The sequence below is a fragment of the Hyaena hyaena genome, unplaced genomic scaffold, assembly GCF_003009895.1.
Source record: "Hyaena hyaena isolate Hyena2069 unplaced genomic scaffold, ASM300989v1 scaffold_241, whole genome shotgun sequence".
Classification (NCBI taxonomy): Eukaryota; Metazoa; Chordata; class Mammalia; order Carnivora; family Hyaenidae; genus Hyaena; species Hyaena hyaena.
The window spans coordinates 1,820,248-1,843,812 of record NW_024080875.1 but is presented as its reverse complement, the minus strand read 5'-3'; the positions used below and the strand labels follow the sequence as shown (position 1 = coordinate 1,843,812).

The window sequence follows — 23,565 nt, the reverse complement described above, 5'->3', positions numbered from 1 at the left end:
CGTTCGGCTCCCGCCCACGTGGGATGGTCGAGTCAGGAAGTTAGCTGTGAAGTTTGGGAAAAGAAAGAGAGGGACACCATCATGTTCTGGACTGATAAATGCAGTGTGTCTGCTCCCAATTACATATAGCTCAAAATGGCACGTGGGAAGGAATAAATGAATCCCTTATAATTCAGATTATCAGCAGGACTCGAAAAACAACTTCCAAAGGTTCTACCAAATAAAAGCCACCGTCAGAAGAAAGTCAATAAACTACCATGTCACCTGTGGTCACCTGGACTTACTACTTTTTCAGGTATAAGTCATTTTTGTACATGCATATTTTTCGGTTACCGCCTGATTTGTAAGTACAGGATCTGTCCTTTAAAATATGTTTGTCCATGATACTCGAGCTAATGAAGATGAAGGGTACAATTTGCCCAGCTTAAAGCATGAAATCTGAAGATCACTTCGCCTCCAACTACTTTTATGTATTTTCCCCTTCTCTTTCTGCTTAAGGTAGTTCTTGCATAGGGTACGAACTAAAATAAGATACTTCCCCAGAATTGTAAGGAATGTAAGGAAAATATCAAACTGAAATCAGTACAAATCTGTATAAACTATGGATAAAGTGAGGTATATGAACATGGTACCACCTCAAAGAAGGCTCACGAATGCTATAGACTTAAAAATTCTTTTACTAGAGATCCTACCAGCATTTTAAACACAACATAATTCAAAACAGAATTAAGAATCTTTCTTATTCCCACTCTCCCCAAACCATCTTTTTTCTACCTGCATGCACCCTGTTCCCAATATCGCTATCTTCCTTGTGGAACAAAGTCAGCCTTCTTTAACACCTTCCCTTCCCATAAAGCCCAAACCCAGATGTCAAGGACAGGCATTTTCACTTCTACAGTGTTAATTACATCTGCCCTCTTCCTGAACTATTATTACAGTAACCTAGTTGATAATACAATATCTAGTCTATTCCCCTCAATTTCATTCATTTAACATGTTTTATTCGCACAGAACAAGTTCCAGACACCACGTAAAGCTGACGGGATCCAGTGGTAAAGCTATAAAAGGCCATATGCATTATCTTTACTGAACTGGATTTCTCCCCTGCCCCAAATCCCTGTAAGGATCTTCCTTACATACAGAATTCAGTTCCAAACTTTCTAGCTGATGTGCAAGCCCTCTACAACTCAACTTGTATCTTTCTTGCATCATCTGCAACAATACCACCAGTATATTCTGTTCCCCACAATGTAGGTGATGCCCAGCACTCTCCTGCCGTCAGGCTACATCTCTTGTTGTTCCTGTTGTTATTGTTGTTTGCTTATTTATTTGTTTGTTTATAAGGAAAATGTGAGGCTCATGCTCTACCAGCTGATCCACCAAAGCACCCCACCCCCAGGCTACCTCACATTTCAGGTGTGTGTGTGTGTCTGTGTGTGTGTGTGTGTGTGTCTGTGTGTGTCTTCTACCAATCTTACCTTTGAAATTTCAATTCCCTGCTCCAAAACCCTTCTCAAACCTCCCTAATTCTAACTTTTTCTTCCCTATGTTCCCATAGCATTTTGTTTGTGTCTTTAGTCAGCTTAATTCCAGGTTTTGTGTTTGTGTATGTGTATTGTAATCTCTAATAATACAAAGATCCTGTCTTTTTCATCTCTACATCCTCCAGAGAATGGCTCAGTGATTTGTACATAGTACGTTTTGTACATAGTTCATTTTAAATAACTGTTTGCAGAATTGATTTGTAGATGAGATTAGAACCATTCCCAAATCATGGAAGTAGGAGTATAGAGTCACAGAATAAAGACCTTAATATGACTATGCCTAGAAAGTAATGCACCCAATTTTAAATTTTTTTTAATGTTTTATTTATTTCTAGGAGAGAGAGAGAGAGACAGCGTGAGCAGGGGAGGGTCAGAGAGAGAGGGAGTCACAGACTGAAATAGGCTCCAGGCTCTGAGCTGGCAGTCAGCACAGAGCCCGATGCAGGGCTCGAACCCACGAACTGAGAGATCATGACCTAAGTGAAAGTCGGATGCTTAACCGACTAAGCCACCCAGGCGCCCCAATGAACCCAATTTTAAGAAAATTGTGTTAACGGGTATAGTGGAAAGCAAAGGTACTTCAAATAAGGTAGATTTGGGTCTTCCTGGGCCTGCCACTTGCTAATCATGTCACTTGAAACACATTATTTTACCACATTAAGTCTCAGTCTCCTCCTTTGTAAAATATGATAATTACTCTCTAGTATACAGACTGATAATGAGATTCAAGAAAGATATTATAAAACTCCTGAAAGTAAAAATTCTTTCCTTCAAGATGAAGTAATGGTACTTAGATGGCTAATTTAATAGAGTATTTGGATAATAAATATGTCTCTATAAAGCACTTGCCAGAGGCTAATATCCTTAGGTCCAGAGCCTACATATAGTAGGTGTCTGACACATATTAGATGGTAAAGAAATAGTATCCAAGTGAACAAATTCCAAACTCCAATCCAAACTTCTATAAGTAGTAATACACTAAATCAAGAGGAATCCATATGGCTACTCAAGTCTGATGGTTATAACACTGGAGAATACACATTTTAAATATGTTCCAATTCTATGCTCACCAGGCAACTTTTTGATTTATGACTTAAGCTTAAGTCGGTTAAGTCTTACCCTTGATATGGAAGCAATCCCCCTCTAGAAAGTTACATATCTACAATTGTAAATGAATTAAATTCTTGTTTATCCACCAGATTTGAGCATGGTAAGTCAGTACCACATAATTGCAATGAATTGATGATAGTTCTGGAGAAGTGGATTAGAAGCAGAGTGGTGAAAAGAACAGTGGAGTTCCACTCTGCCATTCACTCATAGGTTGATTTTGGCCAAGTTACTCCTCCCCACAAAAAGTCAAATTACAAAATGAGGAGAGTGGGGCACCTTTGTGGCTCCGTCGGTTAAGCGTCTGACTTCGGCTCAGGTCATGATCTCACGGTTCGGTCGGGCTCTGTGCTGACAGCTCAGAGCCTGGAGCCTGTTTCAGGATTCTGTGTCTCCCTCTATCTCTGACCCTCCCCTGCTCACACTGTCTCTCTCTCTCTCTCTCAGAAATAAATAAAACATTAAAAATTGATTTCAAAAAATGAGGAGAGAGTAGCCAGAGTGAACGCTAAAATATTTCTCGCCTCTGCATCATACAGTTGACAAATTACCCACCAAAGTGACCTCCCCATGGTATCCCTCAACTGGGAAACTGACTGAAGTCAGCCAGTCCTCCTTTCATGGAGAGTGATCCCAGCAACGCTAACGCCGCTGCCCCGGTTCCCACCAGCACAGGAGAAGTTAGCTTTCTAGGGCTTAACATAAAAAGAAGCAGAGTACCACCAAAGGGCAGTTTGGAGCCTTAAGTCCTAAAGTCAGGGCTTCTTTTTATAAAACCAGAGGGTGAAGAATTGGAGGGGCAGTTTAGATAAACCCATGCAAAAAGCTGACTAATTTAATAATCAGTATTTGTTCCTTCTTACTATTTTAAGATTGCTTACTCTTACACCTTCTTTTTTTCTCAAGTTTTCCAGGGGCCACTGGTAGTTTAGATGTAAACTTTTAGGTTTGGGGTTTGATTTAATCCTATTGACCACCTAAGAAGTTAGCCTCCTGCTGGTTCATAGATGCTGGTAGAAGACTTGTGGGTCAGAGACAAAGGACTTTATTACTCACAACACAGCGAACAGCAGGAGCATCATGTTTACATCAATTCACCACGCCTCCAAATCTCAGAGGTGCAATGCAGAGGGCCCATAAAGATGCCTGCCCCCACAGTGGGTTGCATGAGAGAAGAATGCTTAGCTTGGGGAATCCACTGCTTTTTATAGTAAGCAGAAGCAAGCCTGCTCTTTCTCCCAGATGGAGAGGTTAGCTCACCCCTCAAATTTACTTGCTGCAAATCAGTTTTGAGAAATAGACTAGATAAAGAGTCCTCCAGAGCTTGGAACTTTAGTATATTTAGGAAACATGCAGGAACACGAGAGACTCCTTCCATTTGAAATTCCACTCCACTCCACTGTGGAGTATCTTCCAGATAAATGTTCTGCTCCTAATCCAGTTTTATTTTTTGAATTAAAGTCAGAATGACACAAAATGTGTTCATTCTAGTCTTTTTGCTACTTTGTGGTATAGAGTTGTGAAAAGACTACAGGCTTTGGAGCCAGAAGACTTGGTTTTGGAATCTTAGCTTTTTCCATTTACTAGTTGTGTCAGCTTGGCCACATCATTAACCAGAACCTTCATAAGGCTGAAAATTCCCCAAATGATCTGGCCTCTGCGTTTCTCTCCAGCTTTGCCTTAGAACCAACCACCTCTTTGCATTCTTCTTATAAAGACTTTTCCAACAACCCATTCCCCTTCACTTGAGATCTGTGTGTACAGTTGACCCTTGAACAATGAGGGTCTTAAGGGGCATCAGCCCCCTACGTGGTTGAAAATCTGCACATAACTTTGCATCCCCCAAATCTATTTATTGTTGACCAGAAGCCTTACTGACAACATAAACAATTAGCACATATTTTGTATGTTATATGTATTATATACTATATTCTTATAATAAAGTAAGCTAGAGAAGAGAAAATGTTTTTAAGAAAATCATAAGAAAAATTACAGTACTGTACTGTATTTATGGGGGAAAAAAGTCTGTGTGTAAGTGAATGCATGATGTTTAAACCCGTGTTGTTCAAGGGTCAACTGTAATATGCTCCTCCTCCTTGCCCTAGTTAATTTCCGTTCTTATTCCAGACCTTAATTCAAACAATACTTCCTTATCTAACTTTCCAGGCCATATTCCACTCCCTAAGTATTTGCTCTCATAGCACCCTCTTCTTTTACCATTTAGAATTTATTTTGATTCACCCACCCCAAATCGTGTGATTAACTGTATGTGATTCTAGTGCAAGAGGTCTTGGAATTACTTAACTTCTCTTAGCCTCATTTTTCCCTGCTATAGAACTGAATGTTTGAATTAAAAGCTCTACCTTCTCTACATGGCTCTGATTTAATTTCAAGTAAAGGGTATCCCAGGAGTTAGTATAGTGTAGGTATTACAGAAGTGAGCTCTGAAGTCCAGCCAGATTTGGTTTGAATAACTTCCCTTCCATTTGCTATCTGTAACATCTGGAGCAATTATTTGATCTCCCAGCTTTAATATCCAGGTAAAAACACAAGTGATTATCGAACTTTACCTGAACATCTTCTTTTTTTTTTTTAATATTTTTATTTATTTCTAGGAGAGAGAGAGACAGCGTGAGCAGGGGAGGGTCAGAGAAAGAGGGAGTCACAGACTGAAGCAGGCTCCAGGCTCTGAGCTGGCAGTCAGCACAGAGCCCGACGCGGGGTTCGAACCCACGAACCGCGAGATCATGACCTAAGCGAAAGTCGGACACCTAACCGACCAAGCCACCCAGGCGCCCCTACCTGAACATCTTCTTATCAGCACTTAATACATGCCGGGCACATGGCATGTGCTCAGTAAACCTGTCATGGGTACTGCTGTTACACTGATTTGTATGCCCTAGAAAGCACTGCCTGGTAGAAATATAACGCAAGCCATAAACATAATTTTACACCTCCTAGTAGACATGCTAAGAAAAGTAAAAATAAGTAGGTGAGATTAATTTAAATAATATATTTTATTTAACCTAATACATGTAAAACATCATTTCCACATGTAATCCATATAAAAATATTAATGAGATATTTTATGACTTTTTTCTATTAAGTCTTCAAAAGATTGTATATATTCTACACTTACAGGACATCTCAATTCATACTATCTGCATTTCAAGTCCTCATAGCTAATGGCTACTGTACTGGACAGTGTAGCACTAGACACTTCTAGTAATTCTTTTTTTTTTTTATACTTCTAGTAATTCTAATGGCTCTCCCCCTTTTCCTCTGTCAGGTTGTTGATCTGACCTACTTCAGCTCCTTCAACCATTTATTCAGCTTTTTCAATCAATTATTCATGAACTGAATACTATTTTAAGTACTAGAAGTAATTACTTAACTCTAGTTTTTACTCAATATGGAATATTTCCTTCTTTTTAAAAACTTTCTTAAATGTTTATTTGAGAGGGGGGGGAGAGAGAGAGAGAGAGAGAGCGAGCGAGCAGGAGCAGGGAAGGGCCAGAGAGAGAGGGAGACACAGAATCTGAAGGAGGCTCCAGGCTCTGAGCTGTCAGCACAGAGCCCAATGAGGGGTTCAAACTCACTGACCGCAAGATCATGACCTGAGCTGAAGTCAGATGCTTAACTGACTGAGCCACCCAGGCGCCCCTGGAGTATTTCCTTCTGAGACTGGTTAAGGGAACAAAATATCAAGGGAAACTGTTAAAATCTCTTGGTAATGGGGCACCTGGTGGCTCAGTCAGTTAAGTGTCCGACTTCTGCTCAGGTCATAATCTCACATTTTGTGGGATCAAGCCCTAAGTCAGGCTCAGTACTGACAGCTCAGAACCTGGAGCCTGCTTCAGATTCTGTGTCTCCCTCTCTCTCTGCTCTTCCCCCACTCTCACCCTGTCTCTCTCTCAAAAATAAACATTAAAAAAATTTTTTTGAAAAGCTCTTGGTGATGATCTAATAATTGCACGATTTACATATTATGATCTAAGTATGATATTCCAAAAGAAAATAAATTATAAATTCTATGTATTCCTTTCTAATCAATTTTTAAATTTCCCACATCAAAATTTAAAAGTTCAGAGATTGGTCTTCTGCATTGAACCCAGTCAGATGTAAAGACTCAGAGTTGTCATTCTCTTGATAATCATTTAAATTCAAACATACACTGCTGTATTATGCCTTTTCTTTAGGTACTTGACCTAGCTCTATCCAGCAGTTAGTGCACTTGCACTAAATTAAGGAAACCTCTCTCCTGAAGGTGGCACTGTGAACAAGGAAGAGTAATTAACCCTGTTCACTATAGAACTTATTCAGAAACTATAGGACTACATTATTAGATTAAAAAAAGATACAATATAACATGCATCTTGGTTGTTTGATGCCTTTCATAATCCTAATTGCTGTTTTTCTTTCATTTTGGTTCTTCCTTTTGAGCTCTAAATTATTGTCTATTGTAACTGTGCCCATTAACTTTGTAAGTTTTTATATTAAAATATTGTTTTCTTTACCAAAAAAACCCCAAATAGCTAAAACATATTGAATGCCAGCTATGTTTAGCCACTGTCCTAAGCACTTTAAATACATTATAAGCACTTTTCTACAAACTTTGGCGGTGGAATAAAGAAAGAAACCATTTTAAAAGAGTATTTAATGCCCACTATTGCAAACTACTTGATTTTACTGGGAAATTAAGAGTTATAATAAGAGGATAAGATATGATGTTTGTCTTCATTAACTAGAGACTTGACTAAATTTTGTTAACTGCTATAAAAAGAGAAAGAAAAAGAAAAAGGAAAGGGGAAGGAAACGGAAGGGAAGGAAATGGAAGGAAGACCTCATTAAGGACATTTTCTGTTTCCTGTTCACAAACCCCAACCAGCCCTGACAAGAATCAGACCTAGCTTAGCATAGCACAAGCCTCCTAAATTATTTTGTGATCAAATATGATAAATTGTGATTCAAACAACCTGAAAGTTCACAGTTACCTTACTACTCAACAGGCTAGCAAAATGTTACAACTTCCACTTTGAGACTATGTAATTTGAATACATATGAATACATATGCCCATAAAGCCTGATTTGTATAACTAGTAGGAAAAATTTGCCCCTCAGCTGCACCATAAGACCGTCAGATCATCACACTTAAGTGAAACACTTCCGGGGCACCTGGGTGGCTCAGTCAGTTAAGCATCAGACTCTTGATTTCAGCTCCAGTCATGATCTCAGCATCCTCGGGATTGACCTTCTCGTCAAGCAGCCTGTTTGGGATTCTCTCTCTCCCCTCTCTCTCTGCCCCTCCTCCACTTGCATGCATGTACTCTCCCTCTCTCAAAATAAATAAATAAACTTAAATAAATGAAACATTTCCAACTATGCTTACCCAGTAAGCAAACATACCTGTGTAAATACAGATGCATTTAGTTAACATTTCATACAGTTCAAATTAGCAAGTGGGTCATAATTTCAACACAATTGTGTTTACATTTCAGTAATATTATATATATATATATATAGAGAGAGAGAGAGAGAGAGAGAGAGAGAGAGAGAGAGACCTGACTTACTAGAGTAAGACAGTGAGTTAAAGTCTTAAATTCTTCTTCATGGGAATAAGAAACACACAGTAGCATACTAGTGATATGTACAGAGTCATATGACTGGCAGTTTTCTTTAGAAGTTTATGGAAATTAACAGTCACTGTAGGCAGGACTAAAGTATCAATACTCTCTCTTCTTTTGAAATGTCATAATTATGTTCAACAGACTTTTATTCTTCAAATAAACAGTACACACTACAGGGTAAGTAGAGAGTAAAATGAAATGCCTCTGGTACTCTCAGGCTAGAAGTAGAGATATACACAATAATTCTAATACTCATGGACTATGGGTGTGATGTGCATATAGGATAGTCTTTATATATAAATAAGCATATAGTCATCTGTAAGCATTCTCTTCTTAAGATTAAAAAATTTCAGTTCTTGGGGCGCCTGGGTGGCTTAGTCGGTTAAGCGTCCGACTTTCGCTTAGGTCATGATCTCGCGATTCGTGGGTTCGAGCCCCACGTCGGGCTCTGTGCTGACTGCCAGCTCGGAGCCTGGAGCCTGTTTCAGAGTCTGTGACTCCCTCTCTCTCTGACCCTCCCCAGCTCATGCTGTCTCTCTCTCTCTAGAAATAAATTTAAAAAAAAACATTAAAAAAATTTCAATTCTTATTACTCAGTGCTTTCTTTACTGTCCTCCTCTGAATCCTCAGGTTTCAATATTTATCACTGATGATAGAACTCCAGACTGTATCACCGTTACAAAGGCCCCAAGGCTGAAAATTGGAAGAAATGCCTTACTTCCCTTAAATTCCTAGCATTTTGTTTATTTTTGACATAATTGTAGCATATTCATTATCCCACGCAGATATGTTAAATATCCATCCTTAGAGTATTGCTTAAATAAGTCATTCCACATTTGTATAATGAGATGGAGTTATTAAAATATTACAGAAATACGGGGCACCTGTCTGATTCAGTAGGTAGAATATGTGCTATTTTTTTGGTCATGTTTCCCTATGATTTTTTTTTTCAAGTTTTGATTTAAATTCCAGTTAGTCAACAAACAGCATAGTAACTTCAGGTGTAGAATTTAGTGATTCACCTCTTACATATGACATCCCGTGCTCCTCACAAGTGCCCTCCTTAATACCCATCACCCATTTAACCCATTTCCACACGCACCCACCCGTCCAGTAACCCTCAGTTTGCTCTCTATAGTTAAGAGTATATTTCCTGATTTGTCTCTTTTCCCTTCCTCCATGTTCATCTGTTTGGTTTCTTAAATTCCACATATGAATGAAATCACATGGTATTTGTCCTTCTCTGACTTGTTTTGCTTAGCATAATACACTCTAGCTCTATTCACCTCATTGCAAATGACAAAATTTTTCTTTTTGCTGTCTGGGTAATGTTCCTTTATGTATATTCTAATATAAATATTCCATTATGTGTATATATATGTATATATGTATACATATATGGATGTATGTACATAGATGGATAAAGAAGATGTACACATACATATATACACATACACACACACCCCACATCTTCTTTATCCATTCATTGGTCTATGGACCTTTGGACTCTCTCCATAGTTTGACTACTGTTGATAATGCTGCTACAAACATCGAGGTGCACGTATTCCTTCTAATCAGTGTTTTTGTATCTTTTGGGTAAATACCTAATAGTGCTATGGCTGAATCATAGGATAGTTCTATTTTCAGTTTTTTGGAGGAACCTCCATACTGTTCTCCAGAGTAGCTGCACCAGTTTGCATTCCCACCAGCACTGTAAGACAGTTCCCCTTTCTGCAAATCCCTGCCAACGTGTTATTGCCTAGGTTGTTCATTTTAGCCATTCTGACAGCTGTGAGAGGGTATTTCATCGTGGTTTTGATTTGTATTTCCCTGATGAGTGATGTTGAACAGTTTTTCATGTGTCTGTTAACCATCTGGATGTCTTCTTTGGAAAAATGCCTACTTATGTCTTCTGACAGTTTTTAACTGGATCATTTGTTTTTTGGGTGTTGAGTTTGATAAGTTCTTTATAGATTTTCGATACTAACCCTTTATCAGATATATCATTTACAAATATCTTCTACAATTCCATGAGTTGCCTCTTAGTTTTATTGATTGTTTCCTTCACTGTATGGAAGCTTTTTATCTTGATGAAGTCCCAATAGTTTATTTTTGCTTTTGTTTCCCTTTCTTTGGAGGAGATATCTAGTAAGAAATTGCTACATCCAAAGTCAAATCAAATGTTGCCTGTGTTTTCCTCTAGTATTCTGACAGTTTCCTGTTTACATTTAGGTCTTTAAACCATTTTGAATTTACTTTTGTGTATGGTGTAAGAAAGTGGTCCAGTTTCATTCTTTTGCATGTTGCTGTCCAGTTTTCTCAACACCATTTGTTGAAGAGACTGTCTTTTTTCCATTGGCTATTCTTTCCTGCTTTGTTGAAGTTGAAGATGAGTTGTGGGTCCATTTCTGTGTTTTCTATTCTGTTCCACTGATCTATGTGTCTGGTTGGTTTTTTTTTTTTTTAAGTTTATTTATTTATTTTACAAGAGAGAGACCACAAGCATAGTAGTGGCAGAGAGGAGAGACAGAATCCCAATCAGGCTCCTCACCATCAGCATAGAGCCCAATGTTGGACTCAGTCTCACGAACTGTGAGATCATGACCTGAGCCAAGATCCAGATTCAGACGCTCAACCAACTGTGCCACCCAGGTGCTCCAATGCATCTGTTTTTGTGCCAGTTCACTGTCTCGATCACTACAACTTCATAGTATAACTTGAAGTCAGGAATTGTGATGCCTCCTGCTTTGCTTTGCTTTTTCACTACTGCTTTGGCTGAGTCTTTTGTGGTTCCATACAAATTTTAGGATTGTTTCTTCTAGCTCTGTGAAAAAATGCTGGTGGTATTTTGATAAAGGTCGCATGAAATGTGTACATGGCTTTAGGTAGTATAGACATTTTAACAATATTTTTTCTTCCTATCCATGAACATGTAATGTTTTTCCATTTTTTTGTGTGTGTCATCTTCAGTTTCTTTCATAAGTGTGGATTTTTTAAAAATTTTATTTGAATTTTAGTTACTTAACATTAAGTGCAATATTGGTTTCAGAAGTAGAATTCGGTGATTCATCACTTACATACAACACCCAGTACTCATCCCAACAAGTGCCCTCCTTAATGTCTATCACCCATCTGTGTTTTATAGTTTCAGAATATAGATCTTTTACCTCTTTGGTTACATTTATTCCTAGGTATCTTATGGTTTTTGGTGCAATTGTAAATGAGACTGATTCCTTGATTTTTCTTTCTGCTGCCTCATTATTGGTGTAGAGAAGTGCAACCTAGGGGCACCTCGGTTGCTCAGTCAGTTAAGTGGTTAACTGTCTGACTCTTGATTTCAGCTCAGGTCATGATCTTGCCATTCGGGAGTTTGAGCCCAGCATCGGGCTCCACAATGACAGTGCAGAGCCTTCTTGGGATTCTTTCTGCCCCTCTCCTGCTCATGTTCTCTTTCTCCCTCAAAATAAATTTAAAAACAAAGTAATACAACAGATGTCTGTACATTGATTTTGTATCCTGCGATTTGATTGAATTTTTGGTGGTCTTTTGGGTTTTCTTTTTTTTTTTTTTAACTTTTTAATGTTTATTTTTAAGAAAGGGAGAGAGAGAGAGAGGAAGAGAGAGACAGAGTGTGAGTGGGGGAGGGGCAGAGAGAAAGGGAGACACAGAATCCGAAGCAGACTCCAGGCTCTGAGCTGTCAGCCCAGAGCCTGATGGGGGGCTCTAACTCACTCTGTGAGATCATGACCTGAGCCAAAGTGAAACGCTTAACCAACTGAGCCATCCAGGTGCCCCATGGGTTTTCTATATAGAGTATCTGTCATCTGCAAATAGTGAAGGCTTGACTTTTTTCTTCCCGATTTGGATGACTTATTTCTTTTGTGTTTTGTTTTGTCTGATTGCTGAGGCTAGCCTATCCAGTACAATGGTGAGAGTGGACATCCCTGTCTTGTTCCTAACCGTAGAGGAAAAGCTCTCAGATTTTCCCCACTGAGGATGATATGAGCTGTGGGTTTTTCATAGATGGCCTTTATTATGTTGAGGTGTGTTCCTTTTATCCCGATATTGTTGAGGGTTTTTATTAAGAATGGATGCTGTACTTTGTTAAATGCTTTTTCTGCATCTATCGAGAAGATCATATGGTTCTTAGAACATTTGATCTTTGATGTTCAGGTTGTGAGTTCAAGCCCTGTGATGGGTGTAGAGTTTACCTTTAAAAAAATATTTCAGAAATAAAAGTCACAAAAGATCATATTGTTGGGTAGGAAAAAATGAGTGCACAGTGGGTATGATTTCTGTTCTTTAAAGTATGTATTTGTATGTTTATATATACAAAAATGGAAGTCCCCATCAAAGCAGGGGTAATACAGGTGTTTTGTTACTCTTTTTATTTGAAGTTATTGATTTTTTAACAAGAAAAAATGCTTCATTTTGTAATAAAATTCTCAGAATTAAAGGAAATTTTAGGATCTTTGTTTATTACCATAAGGACTAATCTAAAGAAGTAGAAATTGTATATATGAGAGATTTCATACATTTTTAAGACTTTTCAGCCATTTTTAAAATAGACAAAATTTACAGACTAAATCACAAAAATCAGATCCCAGCACAGAGTGGGCAGGTCAGGCTGTGTCCCTAATTGATACATAATTATACATAAGGATACGATTGGGGAGTCACCTTCCCTTCAGATTATACAAGTTCTTTTGGTTTTTAAGATCTCTCTTTTAACATGGAAATTCCTTGGCTTCATCACATTATTAAGTGATATTTATTGACATCTTAGCAGAAATTAGGTAAAAGCAAGACTGAAATAGAGTTAAATCCTGGGTACCACGAAGTGAAGGAAGGGTAAGGAGCATGACAGACATCAGGAGTTTTGAGGGTCAAAAACATGCTGCTTAAATTTTACTGAGGTGGACGAAATGTAAATTTCCCAAGTATTTGTATTATCAAGTGAGAAAATGTTAGTAAGAGTACTTTAAGAATGTTAGATAGAGCTCTCTGCAAATAATGGATAACATTTACTGAGCTCTAACGTGACCATTGTACTTATTCCCATTAACATTCAATTATACAAAATCTAATGGATATCCACCTTGAGTGAAGTAGGAACTACCAGTGTCTCCATTTTCCAGATAGGAAACTAAGGCATGGAGAGGTTAAAGAATGTGCTGGATCCCACAGCTAGTAAATGATTGAGCTAGGACTAAGACTCAAATGGTCTGCTTCATAACAGCTCTTAATGTTTTTGCTTAAATGTAAATGTTAGAGGGGCGCCTTGGTGGCTCTGTTGGTTAAGTGTCCAGCGTCACCTCAGGTCAGAATCTCACAGTTCATGGGTTTGAGCTCTGCTAGAGCTCTGTGCTGACAACTAGCTAAAGTAGCTGGAGGCTACTTCAGATTCTGTGTCTCCCTCTCTCTTTGACCCTCCCCTGCTCACGCTGTCTCTCTCTCTCTCTCTCTCAGAAATAAATAAAAAACATTAAAATAAATAGATGTTAAAGTTTTTTGTTGCTCTCTTCACAGGCATTAGGGTGTTTTTTGCTGTTTTTTTTTAATGGCTTTATTGAGATATAATTCACATAGCACAAAATTCACCCCTTTAAAGTATACAATTCAATGGTTTTCGGAATATTCACAGAATTGTGTAGGCATCACAACAATAATTTTAGAGCATTTTGATGAACCCAAATATATCCCTTACCCTTTAGCAGTCACCCTGTTCCCTCTAGGCAAGGATTGCCCTAGGCAACCACCAATCTATTTTCTGTCTCTTTGGATTTGCCAGTTCTGGACATTCCCTAAGAATAGACTCATTCAGCATGGTCTCTTGTGACTGGCTTCTTATGTTTAACAGAATGTTTGCCAAGTTTATCTACATCATAGCATATATCAGTTCTTTATTCTTTTTTTTAATTTTTGAGAGAGACAGAGTGTGAATGGGGGAGGGTCAGAGAGAAAAGGAGACACAGAATCTGAAGCAATATTACAATATACTTATTGTGGTAAGCATTTCATGATGTATATAATTGTTGAATCACTATATTGTACCCCTGAAACTAATTTAATATATGTCAACTAAACTGCATTTTTAAAAAAAGAATCTCTGGGCTTCCTGGGTGGCTCAGTCGGTTGTATCCAACTTTAGCTCAGGTTGAGAGCTCACGGTTTTTGAATTTGAGCCCAGCATCAGGCCCTCTGCTCGCCCTCTCTCTGCCCTTCCTCTGCTCGCTTGCTCTCTCTCAAAAACAAATAAACATTTAATTAAAAAAAGAGAGAGAGAATCTCTTCAGGTACTTTTACTCTAAATAAGTAGAGCCAATAGCTATTCATAGATACCATCCTGAACAATATCATATGTTCAGCCAAAATCTTCTCACTGTAACTAAATAAAAACAAAAGAAACAAAATTGAATTAATGAAAGCAAACCTAGGTTAAGTCACTATTTAATTTACCTGACGAATTGAAAATCCTCTGTCAACGTTATATACCAAAGTGGGTTCCATAAGATAGTCTGATAAAATGCCAATAAATATACATTTAACAGAATAAGGACTTTGTTGTTTAATTTTAACAAAAACCAGGTTGTATTTTTTGTATCTGGACAATTTTAATTTGTCATTCTAATTCCATGTAGGAGTTCCATTTAGTTGAAAGATTTTCAATCTAACTACAAGTCTTTTTCCCTCCAGTATCAATCTATTAAATATTTTTGCTCCATCATGTAGCTGGCTTTCAGGGGCTTGAAGTATTTGGTTCAGAAGGTGAAATACTTCTTGAGTACATCGCTTTCTAAACTAAACTCTGAAACAAAAGCCATTCCCTTCTTATAAATGTGACTTTCAGATGTTCGAATTTCTTTACGCCACAATGATACAAAGATTTTTCTATAATATAGCTATTGTCATTATTCACTTAGCAACTTTGAATTCATTTTAAAATTCCCATGAAAGTAAGCTTAACACATAAACCCATTCCCTTAGTCTCTGTCTCCTGCCAAGTTCCTCTGCACTTATTCTCATCTTTCCATTCCCTCCCCGTAGCAGAGGTCTCCATTCCTGGTATACATGCATTATGGTTAAGCCACTTACTGTGGAGTGTTTACTCTTAAGAATAGGTATCTGCAGAACTTTCCAAATTTAAGTGCAAACATGTGTTGCTTTCAATCCAGAAACAAAGAACCTAACACTAAAGTTTCTCTAAGTAGTAACACCTGAAAGTTTCTTTATGCCTTGAATTTGTTATTTTACGTGTTGTTTGTTCACTATTTGCGCTCATCTTGTCAAAGTAACATTCTGATTTTACTTTTTAGTTTTTGCTAATTGATGGTTTTCCTAAGCATTGCAGAAAACATCTAGCTTTAATTTCCTGGAACACCAGTATATTATGTTTAAATTTTATTATTCAAAGACAGCAAAAGTTTAAACTAGAGAAATCAAAATGGGAAGGATTTTTTCTTTAAAGACTTAAAATTTATTGGGGTGCCTGGGAGGCTTAGTTGGTTAAGCGTCCGACTTTGGCTCAGGTCATGATCTCACAGTCTGTGGGCTCAAGCCCTTCATTGGGCTTTGTGTTGACAGCTTGGAGGCTGGAGCCTGCTTCAAATTCTGTGTCTCTCTCTCTCTCTCTCCACTACTCCCTTGCATGCACTCTGTCTCTCTCTCAAAAATAAATAAGACGTTTAAAAAAAATAAAGCCTTAAAATTTACGAAGAGATAACTAAATATAACAAGACTATTGAAGTAGAGACAAACCTAGGAATCGGTGGTAGAGGCAGTTTCATTTATTGATTTGCTATAAGCAGTTGATGATGTTGAATCTTTTTTTACTTCAACTGTAATAAGAGTATTAGCATATTCACTAAACTAAATATACAAAAATAAATAATAATAATAAGATACAGAGAATCTCATTGCAAAGTTTCAAGTAAAAGCCAAATATTAATAAAATGAAAGCAAACATGATAACATTATTTTGCTCAGTTTTGTTTGGGCACAGACCAAAAAAAAAGACATCACGGAGAAAGACGTATACCATATGATTTCATTCATATGTGGAATCTAAGAAACAAAATAAAAGAAAAAGAGAGAGAGAAACCAAAACACAGACTCCTAACTATAGAGAACAGGGGGTTGTCAAAAGGTAGGTAGTGGGTGAAATAGGTCAAGGTTATTAAGAGAACACTTACCTTGATGAGCATTGAGAAATATATGGAATTGTTCAATCACTATATTGTACACCTGAAACTAGTATATACAACACTGTATGTGAACTACACTGGAATTTAAAAATAAATAAATAATAAAAATTAAATTAATAAAAAATACATGCCAATTTAGGTTTAGAAAGAATACTGAGTCTTACAGACCAAGATAATTTTTACTATTTTCTTTGTTTAACCTGTAAAGGAAATAGCTGATAGAATGGATGGATGAATGGATGAATAGATGGATTCATGAATAGAGAGAGAGAGTGACAGCATTAAGATATAAATGTTATGGGGAAAAGAGACAAATCTCTCATGCAAAAGAACTCCAAACAATTTGTATAGATACTCTACCCCAAAGGAGGGACAGTACAACTCCTCACTTCTTAAGGAAGGGCTACATGCACTAGACTTTCACAGGGAAAGAAGGAAGAAAGAGTCGCCTTATAGTGAAGGAACCTGATGAACACGACAAAGTCAGGTGACCAAAGGCAACAATCAACACTCATATGTTATGTTGATAGAATGTACCCTTGTTATGATATGATGAAAGTGGAACTTTGCCTATAGGACCTTCCTCCAAAACAACACTTTACCCTGCTCTAATCATGATAAAAACGTTAGATACATTTCAGTAGAGGGGGACATTTTATAGATTTTTTATTTTTTTTAACATTTATTTAAAAAGCTTTTTTAGTGTTTATTTATTTTTGAGATAGAGAGAGACAGATCTTGAGGCAGGGAGGGTCAGAGAGAGAGGGAGACACAGAATTAGAAGCAGGCTCCGAGCTGTCAACACAGAGCCTGATATGGGGCTTGAACCCACAAACCATGAGATCATGACCTGAGCCGAAGTCAGACGCTTAACCAACAGAGCCACCTGGGCACCACATAATGTTTATTTATTTTTGAGAGACAGAGAGCGACAAAGAACAAGCAGGGGAGGGGCAGAGAGAGAGGGAGATACAGAATCTGAAGCAGGCTCCAGGCTCTGAGCTATCAGCACAGAGCCAAACATGAGGCTCGAACCCACAAACCGTGAGATCATGACCTGAAATGAAGTTGGATACTTAACCAACTGAGCCACTTAGGCGCCCCGAGGGGGACATTTTAAAATACATCTGACCAGGGGCGCCTGGGTGGCTTAGTCAGTTAAGCGTCCGACTTTCGCTTAGGTCATGATCTCGCGGTTCGTGGGTTCGAGCCCGGCATCGGGCTCTGTGCTGACTGCCAGCTCAGAGCCTGGATCCTGTTTCAGTCTGTGACTCCCTCTCTCTGACCCTCCCCTGCTCACGCTGTCTCTCTCTCTCTGTCTCTCTCCTAGAAATAAATAAAACATTAAAAAAAATAAAATAAAAAATAAAATACATCTGACCAGTGCTCCTTAAAACTGTAAAGGGTATCAAAAACGAGGGTTAGAAACTGCTCCAAAGTAAATATAAGGAGTCTTAACAACTAAATGTAACTGGTATTTTGGATGGGACCCCAGAACAGAAAAAGGACATTAGGTAAAGACTGGGGAAATCTGAATAAAGTATAAACTTTTATTAATAATAACTCCATATGGCTCATTAGTTGTTAACAAATGTACTATACTAACATGTCAGTATGGAAAATTGTATTCCAGGAGATATCTGGGAACTCCATATATCTTAATTTTTCTGTAAACCTAAAACTATTCTAAGAGTCTATTTGAAAATATATGTAAATGTTACATATGTCAAGCCAAAGCAAATATGTCAAAATATCATAGTCTAAATTCAACAGATGTCTATCTGTTCAACTCATTTATGATACATCTTGTTGATACCAAAGAAAAGCAAAAGAAAAGTAAAGTAAAAAGTTAATTAAGTCAGATTCAGAGTGTGTACTCAAAATGTAAATGACTGGCTCTCTTTTAGAATTTTCAGAAGATTGAATATGGTTGCTGGAGAAGTTAGCTCAGCTGCAGTAAAAGATGAAACTATATTCATTGGTTTTACTTCTTCCTTTCTGATCCTTGTGATTTTTATTTCTTTTTCTTACCTTATTAAACTGGCTAGAACTTGCAGTACACTGTTATCTAAAAATGAGCTTTTTCATAGATGAGAATTTTTATGGGGGAGAGACACTGTACTGTTAGGCTTATAGGTGTATAGCTATATGTATTATTGAAATGTATATAAAAGTAGCAGAAAGACAAGGAGATGATCTTCATAATTATTCAGAGTTTTAGAAGTTTTATCTGTATTCACTCAACATTAAGTAGATTGTAATCAACTGAAGAGGCACATTTTAATCCCTAAATTAGCAACTACTTAAAAGATGCAAAAAGATACAACTAAAAGGCCATCAGAGAAATTAAAATGGAACACTAAAAAAAACTGGTTAAAAGATGGCAAACAAGAAGGAACAGAGGAACCAAAAAGGGAAGTGTATATAAGACAAATAAAAAACAGATGGCAAAATGGCACAGTTAAGTTAAACTGTAACAATAATTACACTAAACATAAGTGAGCTAAATATTACATAAAAAGGCTGGTGTTGTCAGACAAGATACAAAAGCAATAACCTCATATATGCTCTATACATATCAGGTAAGTTGGAAATAAACACAAGAAAAAATATTTGATGCACACACTATGTATAGAAGAACAAGGGTAACTATGTGAATATCAGGCAAAGTAGACTTCCAGACAAGAACATGACCATAGTTAAAGAGAAACACCATAATAATAGAAAGGGCCAATACATTTAAATATATATAATAATTATAAATACATGTGCCTTAATATATGTGCCTAATAAACTTCACCATATGTGAAGCAAAATTGACAGAATGAAAGGAAGAAATAGGTAACTCCAAAATTACACTTGAAGATTTTAATAGTATTTGATAAGAAGGAGGAAACAAAAATCAGTAAGGATATAGATAATCTGAACAAAAATATCAACCACTGTAATCTAATTAACTATTAAAGAAGTCTGCTCTCAATAACTTGAAAATACACATTATTTTCAAATCATATGTTACATGCACCAATTTAGAACATAAGCATGCCATTAAACAAATCTCAGTAGACTTCAAAAGATCAAAATCTTAAATAGTATGTTCTTTAACCAAAGCAGAATTAAATGTTGATGCTATCACAAAGAGTTAAAGTAGAGCCTTTGCAGGTATGGGCCACCTGTTTGGTACTGTTTCCAAACCTCCCAAGGGGATTCTAATGACAGTCAGTGTTAAAAACCAGTGACTTTGTCATATGGAAGCAACTAGCAAGGTAAACAGCCAAAAGAGATTTAAAAAATGGTTGCATCTTGTGTGTACAGTGACAATGGGAGAAGCAGATCATTACTTCTCATATACATTCCCTATTTAATTTTTTTAACTGTGTGTGTACTGCTTTGATAAAAGTTCAAATTTAATACTTAAAACTTCTTTCTCTGAGGTGTGGTCTCCAAGTTCCTTTTTGTAAGTGGATTCTCCACTGTTATTCTCAATGTCTGATCTCTCTTTTTACCAAGGCACCTATTCCAATTTTAAATTACATATTTATGTGTTTGCAGGTTATTGTTTGTCTCACTCCGTAGCCTCCAAGCTCCAAAGGGGCAGATCAACATCTGTTGTATTTAGCGGTATATACCCAATACCTAGCCCACAGCAGGTATTGGGTATATACTGGTTAAATTAGTGAATTGTTAAATGCCTGGATTTATTTTTCACTTCTACAATAAATATGGATTACCATTATAATACAGTATAATGTATAATGTTATAAAAAGTAAAATAATAGGGGCACCTGGGTGGCTTAGTCGGTTAAGCGTCCGACTTTCGCTTAGGTCATGATCTCGCGGTTCGTGGGTTCGGGCCCCGCGTCGGGCTCTGTGCCGACTGCCAGCTCAGAGCCTGGAGCCTGTTTCAGTCTGTGACTCCCTCTCTCTCTGACCCTCCCCTGCTCTCGCTCTCTCTCTCTCTCTCTCTCTCTCTCTCCTAGAAATAAATAAAACATTAAAAAATTTTTAAAAAAAATAAAATAATGTATTTTTAATATGGTATATAAATCAGAGTGAATGTGGTATCCACATTCATGTCTGCTTAAATTCCTTTCCTGATTCAGTCATTTAAGTTGAAAGAAATATGAATCCAACCTTCACGACTCATTTTACATTGATTATATCAGGCTTTCTTGTTTTCTAAGGTCTTATGCTCTTATGTTATACATTCTTACTCAAAAATTTTTTCAAATATTTTTATAAACTGTAAATATTTGTAGGGAAGATGGATGGGGCGCCTGGGTGGCTCAGTCAGTTAAGCCTCTGACTTCGGCTCAGGTCATGATCTCACGGTTTGTGGGTTCAAGCCCCGCGTTGGGCTCTGTGCTGACAGCTAGCTCAGAGCCTGGAGCTTGTCTTCGAATTCTGTGTCTCGCTCTCTCTCTGACCCTCCCCTGCTAGAGCTGTCTCTCTCTGACTCTCAAAAATAAATAAAAAACATTCAATTTTTTTTAAAAATTGGGGATTCTACTTCTTAAAAAAAGATTTGTAGGGAAGATGGAGACATTAAGATTTAATTTGGGGGGGCACCTGGGTGGCTCAGTCAGTTAAGCATCCCACTTTGGCTCAGGTTATGATCTCACAGTTGGTTCGTGTCAGCTGTGCTGACAGCTCAGAGCCTGGAGCCTGCTTTGGAGTCTGTGTCTCCCTGTCCTCTGCCCCTCCCCTGCTTGTGCTCTTGGTCTCTCTCTCTCTCTCAAATAAATTATTATTCAAATAAATAATTTAAAATGTTTTTAATTAAAAAATAAAAAGATTAAACTTTCATGTTTATTTTTTAATGTTTACTTATTTATTTTGAGAGAGAGAAAAGGCGGGCCACGGGCACACAGAGAGAAAGGGCACACAGAAAAAAATCCCAAACAGACTTCCCCTGTCAGCGCAGAGCCCAACGAAGGGCTCATACTTACTAACTGTGAGATCATGATCTGAGCCAAACCAAGAGTCAGATCCTAGGGTGGCCTGGGGAGCTCAGTCGGTTAAGTGACAGACTCTTGATTTCTGCTCAAGTCATGATCTCACCGTTTGTAGGTTTGGTTTGTGGATTCAAGCCCTGTGTAGAGCTCCATGCTGTCAGGCTGCTTGGGAGTCTCTGTCTCCTCACTCCTTCTCTTTCTACCCCTCCCCTGCTCATGCTCTCTCTCTCTCTCTCTCTCAAAATAAAGAAATAAACACTTAAAAAAAAAGTTGGACACTTAACCCACTGAGCCACCCAGATGCCCCATAAACCTTCATGTTTAGAAGTAACTCTATATGTGTATTGCTTTCAAATAGTAAATGATTTGCTAATTTTCTGTGTTTTGGGAAAGATTAATTTTTGGTCTGTTCAAAGAAAAACCTCTCTCACTTACTTCTTTGTTCTATGTGATGTACTTTCATCTCCAGTGACACCAAATTGACCTGAGATTCATGGGCAGGATGACAGCTGTTTCAACCTAGTGACCTTTGGAAAACATCTCCCTCCCTCCCATCCGCTGCCCCAAATACAGTGAATGAGGAAAGCCAGTCAACAGTAAGTTTTTTGGATTATTGTATTTCTTCAAATGTTACTAATATTCGCAAGGAGAAGATGCCTTAATATGGGTCATAGCCTTATAAATGTCCTTTTATTCACACCAAATCATGAGCAGGAGGCATCCAAGGTTGTGATGGACCAGCTTTGATGTTGCAGCACATATGCACGGCCCTCCATGATGAAGAGCACGCGTTTGCCATCCATACTTCATGTCAAACCAAGTAGCACATCCATTTGTCAACAGAAGCTACACTGTCTATGCCGTGTTTTAAAAGTTGAGCAACACATTATTTCCCTTGGAATTAAGTGAAGTTGAAGATTTTCAATAGGCAGATGCGATTTGATTGCCTACAAGTAGTATATACAAACATTGATAGCAATTAAAGCAATGGGAATTTTTAAAGTTTGTCATTTTTTCCCAAAAACTAACAACTCCAAAAAGAAAAGCAAAGCAAAAATGTTTAAAGCTACAGAATAATAAAATTAAATGGTAGCATTTAGGCGAGTCTACACTGCAGGTGTTCCGACTTCAGTGCCAGTGGAAACTGCTGGTTACCCCCACAGCCTTGCAATCACTGAAGAAGAGTTGTTTGACGCAGGCACCAGCTCCTTGACGCTCAGCACTAACCCTGGGTCCTCTTCCTCTTTGTACTGGGAAAACCGGACAGGGGTTGCCTGCTCTTTTGTCAGTGACTTTCTGCTGATTGTTTCTTGGGGGCAAGTTAAGGTTTTTGTTGTTTTTGTTTTTTCTGAACCTGAACTGCAGGAACTTTATATAGAAGCTGATGAAAGGAATTCTGAACTGTCCAGTGTACTTTTTGAGTCCATTTGTTAGACAAAATATGAGGAAATGTGGTGTATTTTATCACTCTTTTTTTTTTTTTTTTTTGCTTTGTTTCTAAGTGGCTATTTAAATACAGATAACAGCACGTAGGACAAACTGGAGGAGCAGGTCCTGCTGTGCCCGCCTGCCTCCCCTGCTACCTGATATCACCACTCAGATGACAGAATGGGTGATGTGGTGGAACACAGCTGGAAACTTGCCCTCGCTGAGCCCACAAATGCAAGAAGGAGACCTCATGTTGAGAACGGTGAAGGTTGGGACAAATCACTACTTGACATACGCCACTCACATAATTCCACAACCCAGTGGAAAAAAGAACCCCACACAAACAAGGAAATAGAAAAAAGGTCATAGTGAAGGCACTCTGTAACACGTAAGTTTTTCTTAGAAGATCAACCTTAGAACTAGAAGACATGAATGTGCACCTCAGTTTTATCTACGGAAGTCAAATAGATAGTTTTGCTTTTACCAAGATTTCTCAATTGGCTTCTGGTGTGTATGTGTGCAGGTGCGCACACACACATACACATATGATATATATATATATATATATATATATATATATATATACATATATACGTGTTACATATATACATACACACAAATATATATACTTTTTCACATGAAATATGCCGTTTTCCTAAAACGACTTATGTTTCTATCAACAAAGTTTGCTTTTTGTGTG

At 37.7% G+C, this 23,565-nt stretch overlaps 1 long non-coding RNA gene across 2 annotated transcripts; it reads left to right on the top strand.

Moving 5' to 3' along the window:
* The first annotated feature begins 5 nt into the window (after positions 1-5).
* LOC120239963 lies at positions 6-23,160 on the top strand. Of its 2 annotated transcripts, none has more exons than XR_005530544.1 (3): positions 6-343; positions 21,907-22,033; positions 22,940-23,160. It is a non-coding gene; the product is annotated as an uncharacterized LOC120239963 (long non-coding RNA). The 2 variants fall into 2 exon arrangements; XR_005530545.1 differs by lacking the exon at positions 22,940-23,160 and adding an exon at positions 22,152-22,466.
* The last annotated feature ends 405 nt before the right edge of the window (positions 23,161-23,565 follow it).